Source organism: Lutjanus erythropterus, chromosome 4 (assembly GCF_056507025.1).
Source record: "Lutjanus erythropterus isolate fLutEry1 chromosome 4, fLutEry1.hap2, whole genome shotgun sequence".
NCBI lineage: Eukaryota > Metazoa > Chordata > Actinopteri > Lutjaniformes > Lutjanidae > Lutjanus > Lutjanus erythropterus.
In genome coordinates this window covers 8,337,528-8,352,402 of record NC_139320.1, presented here as the reverse complement: position 1 = coordinate 8,352,402, position 14,875 = coordinate 8,337,528, and the positions used below count along the sequence as shown (strand labels likewise).

General features: G+C 49.4%; 53 non-coding genes and 6 pseudogenes across 53 annotated transcripts; all 59 read left to right on the top strand.

Moving 5' to 3' along the window:
* The first annotated feature begins 5 nt into the window (after window positions 1-5).
* Window positions 6-124, top strand: LOC146327610 (5S ribosomal RNA). Its single transcript, XR_014770153.1, has one exon. It is a non-coding gene; the product is annotated as a 5S ribosomal RNA (ribosomal RNA).
* Window positions 125-259: 135 nt separating this feature from the next.
* LOC146327609 (5S ribosomal RNA) lies at window positions 260-378 on the top strand. The gene has a single exon (XR_014770006.1). It is a non-coding gene; the product is annotated as a 5S ribosomal RNA (ribosomal RNA).
* Window positions 379-512: 134 nt separating this feature from the next.
* Window positions 513-631, top strand: LOC146327608 (5S ribosomal RNA). Its single transcript, XR_014770152.1, has one exon. It is a non-coding gene; the product is annotated as a 5S ribosomal RNA (ribosomal RNA).
* A 135-nt stretch (window positions 632-766) lies between these two features.
* On the top strand, window positions 767-885 carry LOC146327607 (5S ribosomal RNA). Its single transcript, XR_014770151.1, has one exon. It is a non-coding gene; the product is annotated as a 5S ribosomal RNA (ribosomal RNA).
* A 134-nt stretch (window positions 886-1,019) lies between these two features.
* On the top strand, window positions 1,020-1,138 carry LOC146327606 (5S ribosomal RNA). The gene has a single exon (XR_014770194.1). It is a non-coding gene; the product is annotated as a 5S ribosomal RNA (ribosomal RNA).
* A 131-nt stretch (window positions 1,139-1,269) lies between these two features.
* Window positions 1,270-1,388, top strand: LOC146327605 (5S ribosomal RNA). Its single transcript, XR_014770150.1, has one exon. It is a non-coding gene; the product is annotated as a 5S ribosomal RNA (ribosomal RNA).
* A 134-nt stretch (window positions 1,389-1,522) lies between these two features.
* Window positions 1,523-1,641, top strand: LOC146327604 (5S ribosomal RNA). The gene has a single exon (XR_014770148.1). It is a non-coding gene; the product is annotated as a 5S ribosomal RNA (ribosomal RNA).
* A 134-nt stretch (window positions 1,642-1,775) lies between these two features.
* Window positions 1,776-1,894, top strand: LOC146327603 (5S ribosomal RNA). Its single transcript, XR_014770147.1, has one exon. It is a non-coding gene; the product is annotated as a 5S ribosomal RNA (ribosomal RNA).
* A 135-nt stretch (window positions 1,895-2,029) lies between these two features.
* Window positions 2,030-2,148, top strand: LOC146327602 (5S ribosomal RNA). Its single transcript, XR_014770146.1, has one exon. It is a non-coding gene; the product is annotated as a 5S ribosomal RNA (ribosomal RNA).
* A 134-nt stretch (window positions 2,149-2,282) lies between these two features.
* Window positions 2,283-2,401, top strand: LOC146327601 (5S ribosomal RNA). Its single transcript, XR_014770115.1, has one exon. It is a non-coding gene; the product is annotated as a 5S ribosomal RNA (ribosomal RNA).
* Window positions 2,402-2,532: 131 nt separating this feature from the next.
* Window positions 2,533-2,651, top strand: LOC146327600 (5S ribosomal RNA). Its single transcript, XR_014770145.1, has one exon. It is a non-coding gene; the product is annotated as a 5S ribosomal RNA (ribosomal RNA).
* A 134-nt stretch (window positions 2,652-2,785) lies between these two features.
* LOC146327599 (5S ribosomal RNA) lies at window positions 2,786-2,904 on the top strand. Its single transcript, XR_014770144.1, has one exon. It is a non-coding gene; the product is annotated as a 5S ribosomal RNA (ribosomal RNA).
* A 134-nt stretch (window positions 2,905-3,038) lies between these two features.
* On the top strand, window positions 3,039-3,157 carry LOC146327598 (5S ribosomal RNA). The gene has a single exon (XR_014770143.1). It is a non-coding gene; the product is annotated as a 5S ribosomal RNA (ribosomal RNA).
* Window positions 3,158-3,288: 131 nt separating this feature from the next.
* LOC146327597 (5S ribosomal RNA) lies at window positions 3,289-3,407 on the top strand. The gene has a single exon (XR_014770142.1). It is a non-coding gene; the product is annotated as a 5S ribosomal RNA (ribosomal RNA).
* A 134-nt stretch (window positions 3,408-3,541) lies between these two features.
* On the top strand, window positions 3,542-3,660 carry LOC146327596 (5S ribosomal RNA). Its single transcript, XR_014770141.1, has one exon. It is a non-coding gene; the product is annotated as a 5S ribosomal RNA (ribosomal RNA).
* A 134-nt stretch (window positions 3,661-3,794) lies between these two features.
* LOC146327595 (5S ribosomal RNA) lies at window positions 3,795-3,913 on the top strand. The gene has a single exon (XR_014770140.1). It is a non-coding gene; the product is annotated as a 5S ribosomal RNA (ribosomal RNA).
* A 134-nt stretch (window positions 3,914-4,047) lies between these two features.
* Window positions 4,048-4,166, top strand: LOC146327594 (5S ribosomal RNA). The gene has a single exon (XR_014770139.1). It is a non-coding gene; the product is annotated as a 5S ribosomal RNA (ribosomal RNA).
* A 131-nt stretch (window positions 4,167-4,297) lies between these two features.
* Window positions 4,298-4,415, top strand: LOC146327593 (5S ribosomal RNA; annotated as a pseudogene).
* A 134-nt stretch (window positions 4,416-4,549) lies between these two features.
* LOC146327592 (5S ribosomal RNA) lies at window positions 4,550-4,668 on the top strand. The gene has a single exon (XR_014770137.1). It is a non-coding gene; the product is annotated as a 5S ribosomal RNA (ribosomal RNA).
* Window positions 4,669-4,802: 134 nt separating this feature from the next.
* LOC146327591 (5S ribosomal RNA) lies at window positions 4,803-4,921 on the top strand. The gene has a single exon (XR_014770136.1). It is a non-coding gene; the product is annotated as a 5S ribosomal RNA (ribosomal RNA).
* A 134-nt stretch (window positions 4,922-5,055) lies between these two features.
* Window positions 5,056-5,174, top strand: LOC146327590 (5S ribosomal RNA). Its single transcript, XR_014770135.1, has one exon. It is a non-coding gene; the product is annotated as a 5S ribosomal RNA (ribosomal RNA).
* A 135-nt stretch (window positions 5,175-5,309) lies between these two features.
* On the top strand, window positions 5,310-5,428 carry LOC146327589 (5S ribosomal RNA). Its single transcript, XR_014770134.1, has one exon. It is a non-coding gene; the product is annotated as a 5S ribosomal RNA (ribosomal RNA).
* Window positions 5,429-5,562: 134 nt separating this feature from the next.
* On the top strand, window positions 5,563-5,681 carry LOC146327588 (5S ribosomal RNA). Its single transcript, XR_014770133.1, has one exon. It is a non-coding gene; the product is annotated as a 5S ribosomal RNA (ribosomal RNA).
* A 135-nt stretch (window positions 5,682-5,816) lies between these two features.
* On the top strand, window positions 5,817-5,935 carry LOC146327587 (5S ribosomal RNA). Its single transcript, XR_014770132.1, has one exon. It is a non-coding gene; the product is annotated as a 5S ribosomal RNA (ribosomal RNA).
* A 134-nt stretch (window positions 5,936-6,069) lies between these two features.
* On the top strand, window positions 6,070-6,188 carry LOC146327586 (5S ribosomal RNA). Its single transcript, XR_014770104.1, has one exon. It is a non-coding gene; the product is annotated as a 5S ribosomal RNA (ribosomal RNA).
* A 131-nt stretch (window positions 6,189-6,319) lies between these two features.
* Window positions 6,320-6,438, top strand: LOC146327585 (5S ribosomal RNA). The gene has a single exon (XR_014770131.1). It is a non-coding gene; the product is annotated as a 5S ribosomal RNA (ribosomal RNA).
* A 134-nt stretch (window positions 6,439-6,572) lies between these two features.
* On the top strand, window positions 6,573-6,691 carry LOC146327584 (5S ribosomal RNA). Its single transcript, XR_014770130.1, has one exon. It is a non-coding gene; the product is annotated as a 5S ribosomal RNA (ribosomal RNA).
* Window positions 6,692-6,825: 134 nt separating this feature from the next.
* LOC146327583 (5S ribosomal RNA) lies at window positions 6,826-6,944 on the top strand. Its single transcript, XR_014770093.1, has one exon. It is a non-coding gene; the product is annotated as a 5S ribosomal RNA (ribosomal RNA).
* Window positions 6,945-7,075: 131 nt separating this feature from the next.
* Window positions 7,076-7,194, top strand: LOC146327582 (5S ribosomal RNA). Its single transcript, XR_014770129.1, has one exon. It is a non-coding gene; the product is annotated as a 5S ribosomal RNA (ribosomal RNA).
* Window positions 7,195-7,328: 134 nt separating this feature from the next.
* On the top strand, window positions 7,329-7,447 carry LOC146327581 (5S ribosomal RNA). Its single transcript, XR_014770128.1, has one exon. It is a non-coding gene; the product is annotated as a 5S ribosomal RNA (ribosomal RNA).
* A 134-nt stretch (window positions 7,448-7,581) lies between these two features.
* Window positions 7,582-7,700, top strand: LOC146327580 (5S ribosomal RNA). Its single transcript, XR_014770499.1, has one exon. It is a non-coding gene; the product is annotated as a 5S ribosomal RNA (ribosomal RNA).
* A 134-nt stretch (window positions 7,701-7,834) lies between these two features.
* LOC146327579 (5S ribosomal RNA) lies at window positions 7,835-7,953 on the top strand. Its single transcript, XR_014770125.1, has one exon. It is a non-coding gene; the product is annotated as a 5S ribosomal RNA (ribosomal RNA).
* A 134-nt stretch (window positions 7,954-8,087) lies between these two features.
* Window positions 8,088-8,206, top strand: LOC146327578 (5S ribosomal RNA). The gene has a single exon (XR_014770124.1). It is a non-coding gene; the product is annotated as a 5S ribosomal RNA (ribosomal RNA).
* A 135-nt stretch (window positions 8,207-8,341) lies between these two features.
* On the top strand, window positions 8,342-8,450 carry LOC146327577 (5S ribosomal RNA; annotated as a pseudogene).
* Window positions 8,451-8,584: 134 nt separating this feature from the next.
* Window positions 8,585-8,703, top strand: LOC146327576 (5S ribosomal RNA). Its single transcript, XR_014770082.1, has one exon. It is a non-coding gene; the product is annotated as a 5S ribosomal RNA (ribosomal RNA).
* A 131-nt stretch (window positions 8,704-8,834) lies between these two features.
* LOC146327575 (5S ribosomal RNA) lies at window positions 8,835-8,953 on the top strand. The gene has a single exon (XR_014770486.1). It is a non-coding gene; the product is annotated as a 5S ribosomal RNA (ribosomal RNA).
* Window positions 8,954-9,087: 134 nt separating this feature from the next.
* LOC146327574 (5S ribosomal RNA) lies at window positions 9,088-9,206 on the top strand. Its single transcript, XR_014770227.1, has one exon. It is a non-coding gene; the product is annotated as a 5S ribosomal RNA (ribosomal RNA).
* A 134-nt stretch (window positions 9,207-9,340) lies between these two features.
* On the top strand, window positions 9,341-9,459 carry LOC146327573 (5S ribosomal RNA). Its single transcript, XR_014770123.1, has one exon. It is a non-coding gene; the product is annotated as a 5S ribosomal RNA (ribosomal RNA).
* A 133-nt stretch (window positions 9,460-9,592) lies between these two features.
* On the top strand, window positions 9,593-9,721 carry LOC146327572 (5S ribosomal RNA; annotated as a pseudogene).
* Window positions 9,722-9,855: 134 nt separating this feature from the next.
* LOC146327571 (5S ribosomal RNA) lies at window positions 9,856-9,974 on the top strand. The gene has a single exon (XR_014770122.1). It is a non-coding gene; the product is annotated as a 5S ribosomal RNA (ribosomal RNA).
* A 134-nt stretch (window positions 9,975-10,108) lies between these two features.
* Window positions 10,109-10,227, top strand: LOC146327570 (5S ribosomal RNA). Its single transcript, XR_014770121.1, has one exon. It is a non-coding gene; the product is annotated as a 5S ribosomal RNA (ribosomal RNA).
* A 131-nt stretch (window positions 10,228-10,358) lies between these two features.
* Window positions 10,359-10,477, top strand: LOC146327569 (5S ribosomal RNA). The gene has a single exon (XR_014770120.1). It is a non-coding gene; the product is annotated as a 5S ribosomal RNA (ribosomal RNA).
* Window positions 10,478-10,611: 134 nt separating this feature from the next.
* LOC146327568 (5S ribosomal RNA) lies at window positions 10,612-10,720 on the top strand (annotated as a pseudogene).
* Window positions 10,721-10,851: 131 nt separating this feature from the next.
* On the top strand, window positions 10,852-10,970 carry LOC146327567 (5S ribosomal RNA). The gene has a single exon (XR_014770119.1). It is a non-coding gene; the product is annotated as a 5S ribosomal RNA (ribosomal RNA).
* A 131-nt stretch (window positions 10,971-11,101) lies between these two features.
* LOC146327566 (5S ribosomal RNA) lies at window positions 11,102-11,220 on the top strand. Its single transcript, XR_014770033.1, has one exon. It is a non-coding gene; the product is annotated as a 5S ribosomal RNA (ribosomal RNA).
* A 134-nt stretch (window positions 11,221-11,354) lies between these two features.
* Window positions 11,355-11,473, top strand: LOC146327565 (5S ribosomal RNA). The gene has a single exon (XR_014770118.1). It is a non-coding gene; the product is annotated as a 5S ribosomal RNA (ribosomal RNA).
* A 134-nt stretch (window positions 11,474-11,607) lies between these two features.
* On the top strand, window positions 11,608-11,726 carry LOC146327564 (5S ribosomal RNA). The gene has a single exon (XR_014770117.1). It is a non-coding gene; the product is annotated as a 5S ribosomal RNA (ribosomal RNA).
* A 131-nt stretch (window positions 11,727-11,857) lies between these two features.
* LOC146327563 (5S ribosomal RNA) lies at window positions 11,858-11,976 on the top strand. The gene has a single exon (XR_014770116.1). It is a non-coding gene; the product is annotated as a 5S ribosomal RNA (ribosomal RNA).
* Window positions 11,977-12,110: 134 nt separating this feature from the next.
* Window positions 12,111-12,229, top strand: LOC146327562 (5S ribosomal RNA; annotated as a pseudogene).
* Window positions 12,230-12,360: 131 nt separating this feature from the next.
* LOC146327561 (5S ribosomal RNA) lies at window positions 12,361-12,479 on the top strand. The gene has a single exon (XR_014770564.1). It is a non-coding gene; the product is annotated as a 5S ribosomal RNA (ribosomal RNA).
* Window positions 12,480-12,613: 134 nt separating this feature from the next.
* On the top strand, window positions 12,614-12,732 carry LOC146327560 (5S ribosomal RNA). The gene has a single exon (XR_014770114.1). It is a non-coding gene; the product is annotated as a 5S ribosomal RNA (ribosomal RNA).
* A 134-nt stretch (window positions 12,733-12,866) lies between these two features.
* Window positions 12,867-12,985, top strand: LOC146327559 (5S ribosomal RNA). Its single transcript, XR_014770113.1, has one exon. It is a non-coding gene; the product is annotated as a 5S ribosomal RNA (ribosomal RNA).
* Window positions 12,986-13,119: 134 nt separating this feature from the next.
* Window positions 13,120-13,238, top strand: LOC146327558 (5S ribosomal RNA). The gene has a single exon (XR_014770112.1). It is a non-coding gene; the product is annotated as a 5S ribosomal RNA (ribosomal RNA).
* A 134-nt stretch (window positions 13,239-13,372) lies between these two features.
* On the top strand, window positions 13,373-13,491 carry LOC146327557 (5S ribosomal RNA). Its single transcript, XR_014770111.1, has one exon. It is a non-coding gene; the product is annotated as a 5S ribosomal RNA (ribosomal RNA).
* A 134-nt stretch (window positions 13,492-13,625) lies between these two features.
* LOC146327556 (5S ribosomal RNA) lies at window positions 13,626-13,744 on the top strand. The gene has a single exon (XR_014770531.1). It is a non-coding gene; the product is annotated as a 5S ribosomal RNA (ribosomal RNA).
* Window positions 13,745-13,878: 134 nt separating this feature from the next.
* LOC146327555 (5S ribosomal RNA) lies at window positions 13,879-13,997 on the top strand. The gene has a single exon (XR_014770110.1). It is a non-coding gene; the product is annotated as a 5S ribosomal RNA (ribosomal RNA).
* A 131-nt stretch (window positions 13,998-14,128) lies between these two features.
* LOC146327554 (5S ribosomal RNA) lies at window positions 14,129-14,247 on the top strand. The gene has a single exon (XR_014770109.1). It is a non-coding gene; the product is annotated as a 5S ribosomal RNA (ribosomal RNA).
* Window positions 14,248-14,378: 131 nt separating this feature from the next.
* LOC146327553 (5S ribosomal RNA) lies at window positions 14,379-14,497 on the top strand. The gene has a single exon (XR_014770108.1). It is a non-coding gene; the product is annotated as a 5S ribosomal RNA (ribosomal RNA).
* A 134-nt stretch (window positions 14,498-14,631) lies between these two features.
* LOC146327552 (5S ribosomal RNA) lies at window positions 14,632-14,750 on the top strand (annotated as a pseudogene).
* Window positions 14,751-14,875: the final 125 nt, after the last annotated feature.

The following is a 14,875-nucleotide window of genomic DNA, read 5'->3' as shown; positions in this document are numbered from 1 at the left end:
TTGCAGCTTACGGCCACACCACGCTGAGCACGCCCGATCTCGTCCGATCTCGGAAGCCAAGCAGTGTCGGGCCTGGTTAGTACTTGGATGGGAGACTTCCTGGGAATACCAGGTGTTGTAAGCCTTTTGAAAGGCTCATTCCGCCGTGACAAAAAAAAAAAAAGCGACCACAACCAAAAAAAGAGACACGGCATTCTTCTATCTTGGAGATGGAGATGATGGAGATGTACAAAATGGCATAGTTTAACGAGCTCTTGCATCTTACGGCCACACCACGCTGAGCACGCCCGATCTCGTCCGATCTCGGAAGCCAAGCAGTGTCGGGCCTGGTTAGTACTTGGATGGGAGACTTCCTGGGAATACCAGGTGTTGTAAGCCTTTTGAAAGGCTCATTCCGCCGTGACAAAAAAAAAAAAGCGACCACAACCAAAAAAAGAGACACGGCATTCTTCTATCTTGGAGATGGAGATGATGGAGATGTACAAAATGGCATAGTTTGACGAGCTCTTGCAGCTTACGGCCACACCACGCTGAGCACGCCCGATCTCGTCCGATCTCGGAAGCCAAGCAGTGTCGGGCCTGGTTAGTACTTGGATGGGAGACTTCCTGGGAATACCAGGTGTTGTAAGCCTTTTGAAAGGCTCATTCCGCCGTGACATAAAAAAAAAAAGCGACCACAACCAAAAAAAGAGACACGGCATTCTTCTATCTTGGAGATGGAGATGATGGAGATGTACAAAATGGCATAGTTTGACGAGCTCTTGCAGCTTACGGCCACACCACGCTGAGCACGCCCGATCTCGTCCGATCTCGGAAGCCAAGCAGTGTCGGGCCTGGTTAGTACTTGGATGGGAGACTTCCTGGGAATACCAGGTGTTGTAAGCCTTTTGAAAGGCTCATTCCGCCGTGACAAAAAAAAAAAAGCGACCACAACCAAAAAAAGAGACACGGCATTCTTCTATCTTGGAGATGGAGATGATGGAGATGTACAAAATGGCATAGTTTGACGAGCTCTTGCAGCTTACAACCACACCACGCTGAGCACGCCCGATCTCGTCCGATCTCGGAAGCCAAGCAGTGTCGGGCCTGGTTAGTACTTGGATGGGAGACTTCCTGGGAATACCAGGTGTTGTAAGCCTTTTGAAAGGCTCATTCCGTGACAACAAAAAAAAAGCGACCACAACCAAAAAAAGAGACACGGCATTCTTCTATCTTGGAGATGGAGATGATGGAGATGTACAAAATGGCATAGTTTGACGAGCTCTTGCAGCTTACGGCCACACCACGCTGAGCACGCCCGATCTCGTCCGATCTCGGAAGCCAAGCAGTGTCGGGCCTGGTTAGTACTTGGATGGGAGACTTCCTGGGAATACCAGGTGTTGTAAGCCTTTTGAAAGGCTCATTCCGCCGTGACAAAAAAAAAAAAGCGACCACAACCAAAAAAAGAGACACGGCATTCTTCTATCTTGGAGATGGAGATGATGGAGATGTACAAAATGGCATAGTTTGACGAGCTCTTGCAGCTTACGGCCACACCACGCTGAGCACGCCCGATCTCGTCCGATCTCGGAAGCCAAGCAGTGTCGGGCCTGGTTAGTACTTGGATGGGAGACTTCCTGGGAATACCAGGTGTTGTAAGCCTTTTGAAAGGCTCATTCCGCCGTGACAAAAAAAAAAAAGCGACCACAACCAAAAAAAGAGACACGGCATTCTTCTATCTTGGAGATGGAGATGATGGAGATGTACAAAATGGCATAGTTTGACGAGCTCTTGCAGCTTACGGCCACACCACGCTGAGCACGCCCGATCTCGTCCGATCTCGGAAGCCAAGCAGTGTCGGGCCTGGTTAGTACTTGGATGGGAGACTTCCTGGGAATACCAGGTGTTGTAAGCCTTTCGAAAGGCTCATTCCGCCGTGACAAAAAAAAAAAAAGCGACCACAACCAAAAAAAGAGACACGGCATTCTTCTATCTTGGAGATGGAGATGATGGAGATGTACAAAATGGCATAGTTTGACAAGCTCTTGCAGCTTACGGCCACACCACGCTGAGCACGCCCGATCTCGTCCGATCTCGGAAGCCAAGCAGTGTCGGGCCTGGTTAGTACTTGGATGGGAGACTTCCTGGGAATACCAGGTGTTGTAAGCCTTTTGAAAGGCTCATTCCGCCGTGACAAAAAAAAAAAAGCGACCACAACCAAAAAAAGAGACACGGCATTCTTCTATCTTGGAGATGGAGATGATGGAGATGTACAAAATGGCATAGTTTGACGAGCTCTTGCAGCTTACGACCACACCACGCTGAGCACGCCCGATCTCGTCCGATCTCGGAAGCCAAGCAGTGTCGGGCCTGGTTAGTACTTGGATGGGAGACTTCCTGGGAATACCAGGTGTTGTAAGCCTTTTGAAAGGCTCATTCCGTGACAACAAAAAAAAAGCGACCACAACCAAAAAAAGAGACACGGCATTCTTCTATCTTGGAGATGGAGATGATGGAGATGTACAAAATGGCATAGTTTGACGAGCTGTTGCAGCTTACGGCCACACCACGCTGAGCACGCCCGATCTCGTCCGATCTCGGAAGCCAAGCAGTGTCGGGCCTGGTTAGTACTTGGATGGGAGACTTCCTGGGAATACCAGGTGTTGTAAGCCTTTTGAAAGGCTCATTCCGCCGTGACAAAAAAAAAAAAGCGACCACAACCAAAAAAAGAGACACGGCATTCTTCTATCTTGGAGATGGAGATGATGGAGATGTACAAAATGGCATAGTTTGACGAGCTCTTGCAGCTTACGGCCACACCACGCTGAGCACGCCCGATCTCGTCCGATCTCGGAAGCCAAGCAGTGTCGGGCCTGGTTAGTACTTGGATGGGAGACTTCCTGGGAATACCAGGTGTTGTAAGCCTTTTGAAAGGCTCATTCCGCCGTGACAAAAAAAAAAAAGCGACCACAACCAAAAAAAGAGACACGGCATTCTTCTATCTTGGAGATGGAGATGATGGAGATGTACAAAATGGCATAGTTTGACGAGCTCTTGCAGCTTACGGCCACACCACGCTGAGCACGCCCGATCTCGTCCGATCTCGGAAGCCAAGCAGTGTCGGGCCTGGTTAGTACTTGGATGGGAGACTTCCTGGGAATACCAGGTGTTGTAAGCCTTTTGAAAGGCTCATTCCGTGACAACAAAAAAAAAGCGACCACAACCAAAAAAAGAGACACGGCATTCTTCTATCTTGGAGATGGAGATGATGGAGATGTACAAAATGGCATAGTTTGACGAGCTCTTGCAGCTTACGGCCACACCACGCTGAGCACGCCCGATCTCGTCCGATCTCGGAAGCCAAGCAGTGTCGGGCCTGGTTAGTACTTGGATGGGAGACTTCCTGGGAATACCAGGTGTTGTAAGCCTTTTGAAAGGCTCATTCCGCCGTGACAAAAAAAAAAAAGCGACCACAACCAAAAAAAGAGACACGGCATTCTTCTATCTTGGAGATGGAGATGATGGAGATGTACAAAATGGCATAGTTTGACGAGCTCTTGCAGCTTACGGCCACACCACGCTGAGCACGCCCGATCTCGTCCGATCTCGGAAGCCAAGCAGTGTCGGGCCTGGTTAGTACTTGGATGGGAGACTTCCTGGGAATACCAGGTGTTGTAAGCCTTTTGAAAGGCTCATTCCGTCGTGACAAAAAAAAAAAAGCGACCACAACCAAAAAAAGAGACACGGCATTCTTCTATCTTGGAGATGGAGATGATGGAGATGTACAAAATGGCATAGTTTGACGAGCTCTTGCAGCTTACGGCCACACCACGCTGAGCACGCCCGATCTCGTCCGATCTCGGAAGCCAAGCAGTGTCGGGCCTGGTTAGTACTTGGATGGGAGACTTCCTGGGAATACCAGGTGTTGTAAGCCTTTTGAAAGGCTCATTCCGCCGTGACAAAAAAAAAAAAGCGACCACAACCAAAAAAGGAGACACGGCATTCTTCTATCTTGGAGATGGAGATGATGGAGATGTACAAAATGGCATAGTTTGACGAGCTCTTGCAGCTTACGGCCACACCACGCTGAGCACGCCCGATCTCGTCCGATCTCGGAAGCCAAGCAGTGTCGGGCCTGGTTAGTACTTGGATGGGAGACTTCCTGGGAATACCAGGTGTTGTAAGCCTTTCGAAAGGCTCGTTCCGTGACAACAAAAAAAAAGCAACCACAACCAAAAAAAGAGACACAGCATTCTTCTATCTTGGAGATGGAGATGATGGAGATGTACAAAATGGCATAGTTTGACGAGCTCTTGCAGCTTACGGCCACACCACGCTGAGCACGCCCGATCTCGTCCGATCTCGGAAGCCAAGCAGTGTCGGCCTGGTTAGTACTTGGATGGGAGACTTCCTGGGAATACCAGGTGTTGTAAGCCTTTTGAAAGGCTCATTCCGCCGTGACAAAAAAAAAAAAGCGACCACAACCAAAAAAAGAGACACGGCATTCTTCTATCTTGGAGATGGAGATGATGGAGATGTACAAAATGGCATAGTTTGACGAGCTCTTGCAGCTTACGGCCACACCACGCTGAGCACGCCCGATCTCGTCCGATCTCGGAAGCCAAGCAGTGTCGGGCCTGGTTAGTACTTGGATGGGAGACTTCCTGGGAATACCAGGTGTTGTAAGCCTTTTGAAAGGCTCATTCCGCCGTGACAAAAAAAAAAAAGCGACCACAACCAAAAAAAGAGACACGGCATTCCTCTATCTTGGAGATGGAGATGATGGAGATGTACAAAATGGCATAGTTTGACGAGCTCTTGCAGCTTACGGCCACACCACGCTGAGCACGCCCGATCTCGTCCGATCTCGGAAGCCAAGCAGTGTCGGGCCTGGTTAGTACTTGGATGGGAGACTTCCTGGGAATACCAGGTGTTGTAAGCCTTTTGAAAGGCTCATTCCGCCGTGACAAAAAAAAAAAAGCGACCACAACCAAAAAAAGAGACACGGCATTCTTCTATCTTGGAGATGGAGATGATGGAGATGTACAAAATGGCATAGTTTGACGAGCTCTTGCAGCTTACGGCCACACCACGCTGAGCACGCCCGATCTCGTCCGATCTCGGAAGCCAAGCAGTGTCGGGCCTGGTTAGTACTTGGATGGGAGACTTCCTGGGAATACCAGGTGTTGTAAGCCTTTTGAAAGGCTCATTCCGCCGTGACAAAAAAAAAAAAAGCGACCACAACCAAAAAAAGAGACACGGCATTCTTCTATCTTGGAGATGGAGATGATGGAGATGTACAAAATGGCATAGTTTGACGAGCTCTTGCAGCTTACGGCCACACCACGCTGAGCACGCCCGATCTCGTCCGATCTCGGAAGCCAAGCAGTGTCGGGCCTGGTTAGTACTTGGATGGGAGACTTCCTGGGAATACCAGGTGTTGTAAGCCTTTTGAAAGGCTCATTCCGCCGTGACAAAAAAAAAAAAGCGACCACAACCAAAAAAAGAGACACGGCATTCTTCTATCTTGGAGATGGAGATGATGGAGATGTACAAAATGGCATAGTTTGACGAGCTCTTGCAGCTTACGGCCACACCACGCTGAGCACGCCCGATCTCGTCCGATCTCGGAAGCCAAGCAGTGTCGGGCCTGGTTAGTACTTGGATGGGAGACTTCCTGGGAATACCAGGTGTTGTAAGCCTTTTGAAAGGCTCGTTCCGCCGTGACAAAAAAAAAAAAAGCGACCACAACCAAAAAAAGAGACACGGCATTCTTCTATCTTGGAGATGGAGATGATGGAGATGTACAAAATGGCATAGTTTGACGAGCTCTTGCAGCTTACGGCCACACCACGCTGAGCACGCCCGATCTCGTCCGATCTCGGAAGCCAAGCAGTGTCGGGCCTGGTTAGTACTTGGATGGGAGACTTCCTGGGAATACCAGGTGTTGTAAGCCTTTTGAAAGGCTCATTCCGCCGTGACAAAAAAAAAAAAGCGACCACAACCAAAAAAAGAGACACGGCATTCTTCTATCTTGGAGATGGAGATGATGGAGATGTACAAAATGGCATAGTTTGACAAGCTCTTGCAGCTTACGACCACACCACGCTGAGCACGCCCGATCTCGTCCGATCTCGGAAGCCAAGCAGTGTCGGGCCTGGTTAGTACTTGGATGGGAGACTTCCTGGGAATACCAGGTGTTGTAAGCCTTTTGAAAGGCTCATTCCGTGACAACAAAAAAAAAGCGACCACAACCAAAAAAAGAGACACGGCATTCTTCTATCTTGGAGATGGAGATGATGGAGATGTACAAAATGGCATAGTTTGACGAGCTCTTGCAGCTTACGGCCACACCACGCTGAGCACGCCCGATCTCGTCCGATCTCGGAAGCCAAGCAGTGTCGGGCCTGGTTAGTACTTGGATGGGAGACTTCCTGGGAATACCAGGTGTTGTAAGCCTTTTGAAAGGCTCGTTCCGCCGTGACAAAAAAAAAAAAGCGACCACAACCAAAAAAAGAGACACGGCATTCTTCTATCTTGGAGATGGAGATGATGGAGATGTACAAAATGGCATAGTTTGACGAGCTCTTGCAGCTTACGGCCACACCACGCTGAGCACGCCCGATCTCGTCCGATCTCGGAAGCCAAGCAGTGTCGGGCCTGGTTAGTACTTGGATGGGAGACTTCCTGGGAATACCAGGTGTTGTAAGCCTTTTGAAAGGCTCATTCCGCCGTGACAAAAAAAAAAAAGCGACCACAACCAAAAAAAGAGACACGGCATTCTTCTATCTTGGAGATGGAGATGATGGAGATGTACAAAATGGCATAGTTTGACGAGCTCTTGCAGCTTACGACCACACCACGCTGAGCACGCCCGATCTCGTCCGATCTCGGAAGCCAAGCAGTGTCGGGCCTGGTTAGTACTTGGATGGGAGACTTCCTGGGAATACCAGGTGTTGTAAGCCTTTTGAAAGGCTCATTCCGTGACAACAAAAAAAAAGCGACCACAACCAAAAAAAGAGACACGGCATTCTTCTATCTTGGAGATGGAGATGATGGAGATGTACAAAATGGCATAGTTTGACGAGCTGTTGCAGCTTACGGCCACACCACGCTGAGCACGCCCGATCTCGTCCGATCTCGGAAGCCAAGCAGTGTCGGGCCTGGTTAGTACTTGGATGGGAGACTTCCTGGGAATACCAGGTGTTGTAAGCCTTTTGAAAGGCTCATTCCGCCGTGACAAAAAAAAAAAAGCGACCACAACCAAAAAAAGAGACACGGCATTCTTCTATCTTGGAGATGGAGATGATGGAGATGTACAAAATGGCATAGTTTGACGAGCTCTTGCAGCTTACGGCCACACCACGCTGAGCACGCCCGATCTCGTCCGATCTCGGAAGCCAAGCAGTGTCGGGCCTGGTTAGTACTTGGATGGGAGACTTCCTGGGAATACCAGGTGTTGTAAGCCTTTTGAAAGGCTCATTCCGCCGTGACAAAAAAAAAAAAGCGACCACAACCAAAAAAAGAGACACGGCATTCTTCTATCTTGGAGATGGAGATGATGGAGATGTACAAAATGGCATAGTTTGACGAGCTCTTGCAGCTTACGGCCACACCACGCTGAGCACGCCCGATCACGTCCGATCTCGGAAGCCAAGCAGTGTCGGGCCTGGTTAGTACTTGGATGGGAGACTTCCTGGGAATACCAGGTGTTGTAAGCCTTTTGAAAGGCTCATTCCGCCGTGACAAAAAAAAAAAAGCGACCACAACCAAAAAAAGAGACACGGCATTCTTCTATCTTGGAGATGGAGATGATGGAGATGTACAAAATGGCATAGTTTGACGAGCTCTTGCAGCTTACGGCCACACCACGCTGAGCACGCCCGATCTCGTCCGATCTCGGAAGCCAAGCAGTGTCGGGCCTGGTTAGTACTTGGATGGGAGACTTCCTGGGAATACCAGGTGTTGTAAGCCTTTTGAAAGGCTCATTCCGCCGTGACAAAAAAAAAAAAGCGACCACAACCAAAAAAAGAGACACGGCATTCTTCTATCTTGGAGATGGAGATGATGGAGATGTACAAAATGGCATAGTTTGACGAGCTCTTGCAGCTTACGGCCACACCACGCTGAGCACGCCCGATCTCGTCCGATCTCGGAAGCCAAGCAGTGTCGGGCCTGGTTAGTACTTGGATGGGAGACTTCCTGGGAATACCAGGTGTTGTAAGCCTTTCGAAAGGCTCATTCCGCCGTGACAAAAAAAAAAAAAGCGACCACAACCAAAAAAAGAGACACGGCATTCTTCTATCTTGGAGATGGAGATGATGGAGATGTACAAAATGGCATAGTTTGACGAGCTCTTGCAGCTTACGGCCACACCACGCTGAGCACGCCCGATCTCGGAAGCCAAGCAGTGTCGGGCCTGGTTAGTACTTGGATGGGAGACTTCCTGGGAATACCAGGTGTTGTAAGCCTTTTGAAAGGCTCATTCCGCCGTGACAAAAAAAAAAAAGCGACCACAACCAAAAAAAGAGACACGGCATTCTTCTATCTTGGAGATGGAGATGATGGAGATGTACAAAATGGCATAGTTTGACGAGCTCTTGCAGCTTACGACCACACCACGCTGAGCACGCCCGATCTCGTCCGATCTCGGAAGCCAAGCAGTGTCGGGCCTGGTTAGTACTTGGATGGGAGACTTCCTGGGAATACCAGGTGTTGTAAGCCTTTTGAAAGGCTCATTCCGTGACGACAAAAAAAAAGCGACCACAACCAAAAAAAGAGACACGGCATTCTTCTATCTTGGAGATGGAGATGATGGAGATGTACAAAATGGCATAGTTTGACGAGCTGTTGCAGCTTACGACCACACCACGCTGAGCACGCCCGATCTCGTACGATCTCGGAAGCCAAGCAGTGTCGGGCCTGGTTAGTACTTGGATGGGAGACTTCCTGGGAATACCAGGTGTTGTAAGCCTTTTGAAAGGCTCATTCCGCCGTGACAAAAAAAAAAAAGCGACCACAACCAAAAAAAGAGACACGGCATTCTTCTATCTTGGAGATGGAGATGATGGAGATGTACAAAATGGCATAGTTTGACGAGCTCTTGCAGCTTACGGCCACACCACGCTGAGCACGCCCGATCTCGTCCGATCTCGGAAGCCAAGCAGTGTTGGGCCTGGTTAGTACTTGGATGGGAGACTTCCTGGGAATACCAGGTGTTGTAAGCCTTTTGAAAGGCTCATTCCGCCGTGACAAAAAAAAAAATGCGACCACAACCAAAAAAAGAGACACGGCATTCTTCTATCTTGGAGATGGAGATGATGGAGATGTACAAAATGGCATAGTTTGACGAGCTCTTGCAGCTTACGGCCACACCACGCTGAGCACGCCCGATCTCGTCCGATCTCGGAAGCCAAGCAGTGTCGGGCCTGGTTAGTACTTGGATGGGAGACTTCCTGGGAATACCAGGTGTTGTAAGCCTTTTGAAAGGCTCATTCCGCCGTGACAAAAAAAAAAAGCGACCACAACCAAAAAAAGAGACACGGCATTCTTCTATCTTGGAGATGGAGATGATGGAGATGTACAAAATGGCATAGTTTGACGAGCTCTTGCAGCTTACGGCCACACCACGCTGAGCACGCCCGATCTCGTCCGATCTCGTCCGATCTCGGAAGCCAAGCAGTGTCGGGCCTGGTTAGTACTTGGATGGGAGACTTCCTGGGAATACCAGGTGTTGTAAGCCTTTTGAAAGGCTCATTCCGCCGTGACAAAAAAAAAAAAGCGACCACAACCAAAAAAAGAGACACGGCATTCTTCTATCTTGGAGATGGAGATGATGGAGATGTACAAAATGGCATAGTTTGACGAGCTCTTGCAGCTTACGGCCACACCACGCTGAGCACGCCCGATCTCGTCCGATCTCGGAAGCCAAGCAGTGTCGGGCCTGGTTAGTACTTGGATGGGAGACTTCCTGGGAATACCAGGTGTTGTAAGCCTTTTGAAAGGCTCATTCCGCCGTGACAACAAAAAAAAAGCGACCACAACCAAAAAAAGAGACACGGCATTCTTCTATCTTGGAGATGGAGATGATGGAGATGTACAAAATGGCATAGTTTGACGAGCTCTTGCAGCTTACGGCCACACCACGCTGAGCACGCCCGATCTCGTCCGATCTCGGAAGCCAAGCAGTGTCGGGCCTGGTTAGTACTTGGATGGGAGACTTCCTGGGAATACCAGGTGTTGTAAGCCTTTCGAAAGGCTCGTTCCGTGACAACAAAAAAAAAGCAACCACAACCAAAAAAAGAGACACAGCATTCTTCTATCTTGGAGATGGAGATGATGGAGATGTACAAAATGGCATAGTTTGACGAGCTGTTGCAGCTTACGGCCACACCACGCTGAGCACGCCCGATCTCGTCCGATCTCGGAAGCCAAGCAGTGTCGGGCCTGGTTAGTACTTGGATGGGAGACTTCCTGGGAATACCAGGTGTTGTAAGCCTTTTGAAAGGCTCATTCCGCCGTGACAAAAAAAAAAAAGCGACCACAACCAAAAAAAGAGACACGGCATTCTTCTATCTTGGAGATGGAGATGATGGAGATGTACAAAATGGCATAGTTTGACGAGCTCTTGCAGCTTACGGCCACACCACGCTGAGCACGCCCGATCTCGGAAGCCAAGCAGTGTCGGGCCTGGTTAGTACTTGGATGGGAGACTTCCTGGGAGTACCAGGTGTTGTAAGCCTTTTGAAAGGCTCATTCCGCCGTGACAAAAAAAAAGCAACCACAACCAAAAAAAGAGACACGGCATTCTTCTATCTTGGAGATGGAGATGATGGAGATGTACAAAATGGCATAGTTTGACGAGCTCTTGCAGCTTACGGCCACACCACGCTGAGCACGCCCGATCTCGTCCGATCTCGGAAGCCAAGCAGTGTCGGGCCTGGTTAGTACTTGGATGGGAGACTTCCTGGGAATACCAGGTGTTGTAAGCCTTTTGAAAGGCTCGTTCCGTGACAACAACAAAAAAGCAACCACAACCAAAAAAAGAGACACAGCATTCTTCTATCTTGGAGATGGAGATGATGGAGATGTACAAAATGGCATAGTTTGACGAGCTCTTGCAGCTTACGGCCACACCACGCTGAGCACGCCCGATCTTGTCCGATCTCGGAAGCCAAGCAGTGTCGGGCCTGGTTAGTACTTGGATGGGAGACTTCCTGGGAATACCAGGTGTTGTAAGCCTTTTGAAAGGCTCATTCCGCCGTGACAAAAAAAAAAAAGCGACCACAACCAAAAAAAGAGACACGGCATTCTTCTATCTTGGAGATGGAGATGATGGAGATGTACAAAATGGCATAGTTTGACGAGCTCTTGCAGCTTACGGCCACACCACGCTGAGCACGCCCGATCTCGTCCGATCTCGGAAGCCAAGCAGTGTCGGGCCTGGTTAGTACTTGGATGGGAGACTTCCTGGGAATACCAGGTGTTGTAAGCCTTTTGAAAGGCTCATTCCGCCGTGACAAAAAAAAAAAAGCGACCACAACCAAAAAAAGAGACACGGCATTCTTCTATCTTGGAGATGGAGATGATGGAGATGTACAAAATGGCATAGTTTGACGAGCTCTTGCAGCTTACGGCCACACCACGCTGAGCACGCCCGATCTCGTCCGATCTCGGAAGCCAAGCAGTGTCGGGCCTGGTTAGTACTTGGATGGGAGACTTCCTGGGAATACCAGGTGTTGTAAGCCTTTTGAAAGGCTCATTCCGTGACAACAAAAAAAAAGCAACCACAACCAAAAAAAGAGACACGGCATTCTTCGATCTTGGAGATGGAGATGATGGAGATGTACAAAATGGCATAGTTTGACGAGCTGTTGCAGCTTACGGCCACACCACGCTGAGCACGCCCGATCTCGTCCGATCTCGGAAGCCAAGCAGTGTCGGGCCTGGTTAGTACTTGGATGGGAGACTTCCTGGGAATACCAGGTGTTGTAAGCCTTTTGAAAGGCTCATTCCGCCGTGACAAAAAAAAAAAAGCGACCACAACCAAAAAAAGAGACACGGCATTCTTCTATCTTGGAGATGGAGATGATGGAGATGTACAAAATGCCATAGTTTGACGAGCTCTTGCAGCTTACGGCCACACCACGCTGAGCACGCCCGATCTCGTCCGATCTCGGAAGCCAAGCAGTGTCGGGCCTGGTTAGTACGTGGATGGGAGAATTCCTGGGAATACCAGGTGTTGTAAGCCTTTTGAAAGGCTCGTTCCGTGACAACAACAAAAAAGCAACCACAACCAAAAAAAGAGACACGGCATTCTTCTATCTTGGAGATGGAGATGATGGAGATGTACAAAATGGCATAGTTTGACGAGCTCTTGCAGCTAACGGCCACACCACGCTGAGCACGCCCGATCTCGTCCGATCTCGGAAGCCAAGCAGTGTCGGGCCTGGTTAGTACTTGGATGGGAGACTTCCTGGGAATACCAGGTGTTGTAAGCCTTTTGAAAGGCTCATTCCGCCGTGACAAAAAAAAAAAAGCGACCACAACCAAAAAAAGAGACACGGCATTCTTCTATCTTGGAGATGGAGATGATGGAGATGTACAAAATGGCATAGTTTGACGAGCTCTTGCAGCTTACGGCCACACCACGCTGAGCACGCCCGATCTCGTCCGATCTCGGAAGCCAAGCAGTGTCGGGCCTGGTTAGTACTTGGATGGGAGACTTCCTGGGAATACCAGGTGTTGTAAGCCTTTTGAAAGGCTCGTTCCGCCGTGACAAAAAAAAAAAAGCGACCACAACCAAAAAAAGAGACACGGCATTCTTCTATCTTGGAGATGGAGATGATGGAGATGTACAAAATGGCATAGTTTGACGAGCTCTTGCAGCTTACGGCCACACCACGCTGAGCACGCCCGATCTCGTCCGATCTCGGAAGCCAAGCAGTGTCGGGCCTGGTTAGTACTTGGATGGGAGACTTCCTGGGAATACCAGGTGTTGTAAGCCTTTTGAAAGGCTCATTCCGCCGTGACAAAAAAAAAAAAGCGACCACAACCAAAAAAAGAGACACGGCATTCTTCTATCTTGGAGATGGAGATGATGGAGATGTACAAAATGGCATAGTTTGACGAGCTCTTGCAGCTTACGGCCACACCACGCTGAGCACGCCCGATCTCGTCCGATCTCGGAAGCCAAGCAGTGTCGGGCCTGGTTAGTACTTGGATGGGAGACTTCCTGGGAATACCAGGTGTTGTAAGCCTTTTGAAAGGCTCATTCCGCCGTGACAAAAAAAAAAAAGCGACCACAACCAAAAAAAGAGACACGGCATTCTTCTATCTTGGAGATGGAGATGATGGAGATGTACAAAATGGCATACTTTGACGAGCTCTTGCAGCTTACGGCCACACCACGCTGAGCACGCCCGATCTCGTCCGATCTCGGAAGCCAAGCAGTGTCGGGCCTGGTTAGTACTTGGATGGGAGACTTCCTGGGAATACCAGGTGTTGTAAGCCTTTTGAAAGGCTCGTTCCGCCGTGACAAAAAAAAAAAAGCGACCACAACCAAAAAAAGAGACACGGCATTCTTCTATCTTGGAGATGGAGATGATGGAGATGTACAAAATGGCATAGTTTGACGAGCTCTTGCAGCTTACGGCCACACCACGCTGAGCACGCCCGATCTCGTCCGATCTCGGAAGCCAAGCAGTGTCGGGCCTGGTTAGTACTTGGCTGGGAGACTTCCTGGGAATACCAGGTGTTGTAAGCCTTTTGAAAGGCTCGTTCCGCCGTGACCAAAAAAAAAAAGCGACCACAACCAAAAAAAGAGACACGGCATTCTTCTATCTTGGAGATGGAGATGATGGAGATGTACAAAATGGCATAGTTTGACGAGCTCTTGCAGCTTACGGCCACACCACGCTGAGCACGCCCGATCTCGTCCGATCTCGGAAGCCAAGCAGTGTCGGGCCTGGTTAGTACTTGGATGGGAGACTTCCTGGGAATACCAGGTGTTGTAAGCCTTTTGAAAGGCTCATTCCGCCGTGACAAAAAAAAAGCGACCACAACCAAAAAAAGAGACACGGCATTCTTCTATCTTGGAGATGGAGATGATGGAGATGTACAAAATGGCATAGTTTGACGAGCTCTTGCAGCTTACGGCCACACCACGCTGAGCACGCCCGATCTCGTCCGATCTCGGAAGCCAAGCAGTGTCGGGCCTGGTTAGTACTTGGATGGGAGACTTCCTGGGAATACCAGGTGTTGTAAGCCTTTTGAAAGGCTCATTCCGTGACAACAAAAAAAAAGCAACCACAACCAAAAAAAGAGACACGGCATTCTTCGATCTTGGAGATGGAGATGATGGAGATGTACAAAATGGCATAGTTTGACGAGCTGTTGCAGCTTACGGCCACACCACGCTGAGCACGCCCGATCTCGTCCGATCTCGGAAGCCAAGCAGTGTCGGGCCTGGTTAGTACTTGGATGGGAGACTTCCTGGGAATACCAGGTGTTGTAAGCCTTTTGAAAGGCTCATTCCGCCGTGACAAAAAAAAAAAAGCGACCACAACCAAAAAAAGAGACACGGCATTCTTCTATCTTGGAGATGGAGATGATGGAGATGTACAAAATGCCATAGTTTGACGAGCTCTTGCAGCTTACGGCCACACCACGCTGAGCACGCCCGATCTCGTCCGATCTCGGAAGCCAAGCAGTGTCGGGCCTGGTTAGTACGTGGATGGGAGAATTCCTGGGAATACCAGGTGTTGTAAGCCTTTTGAAAGGCTCGTTCCGTGACAACAACAAAAAAGCAACCACAACCAAAAAAAGAGACACGGCATTCTTCTATCTTGGAGATGGAGATGATGGAGATGTACAAAATGGCATAGTTTGACGAGCT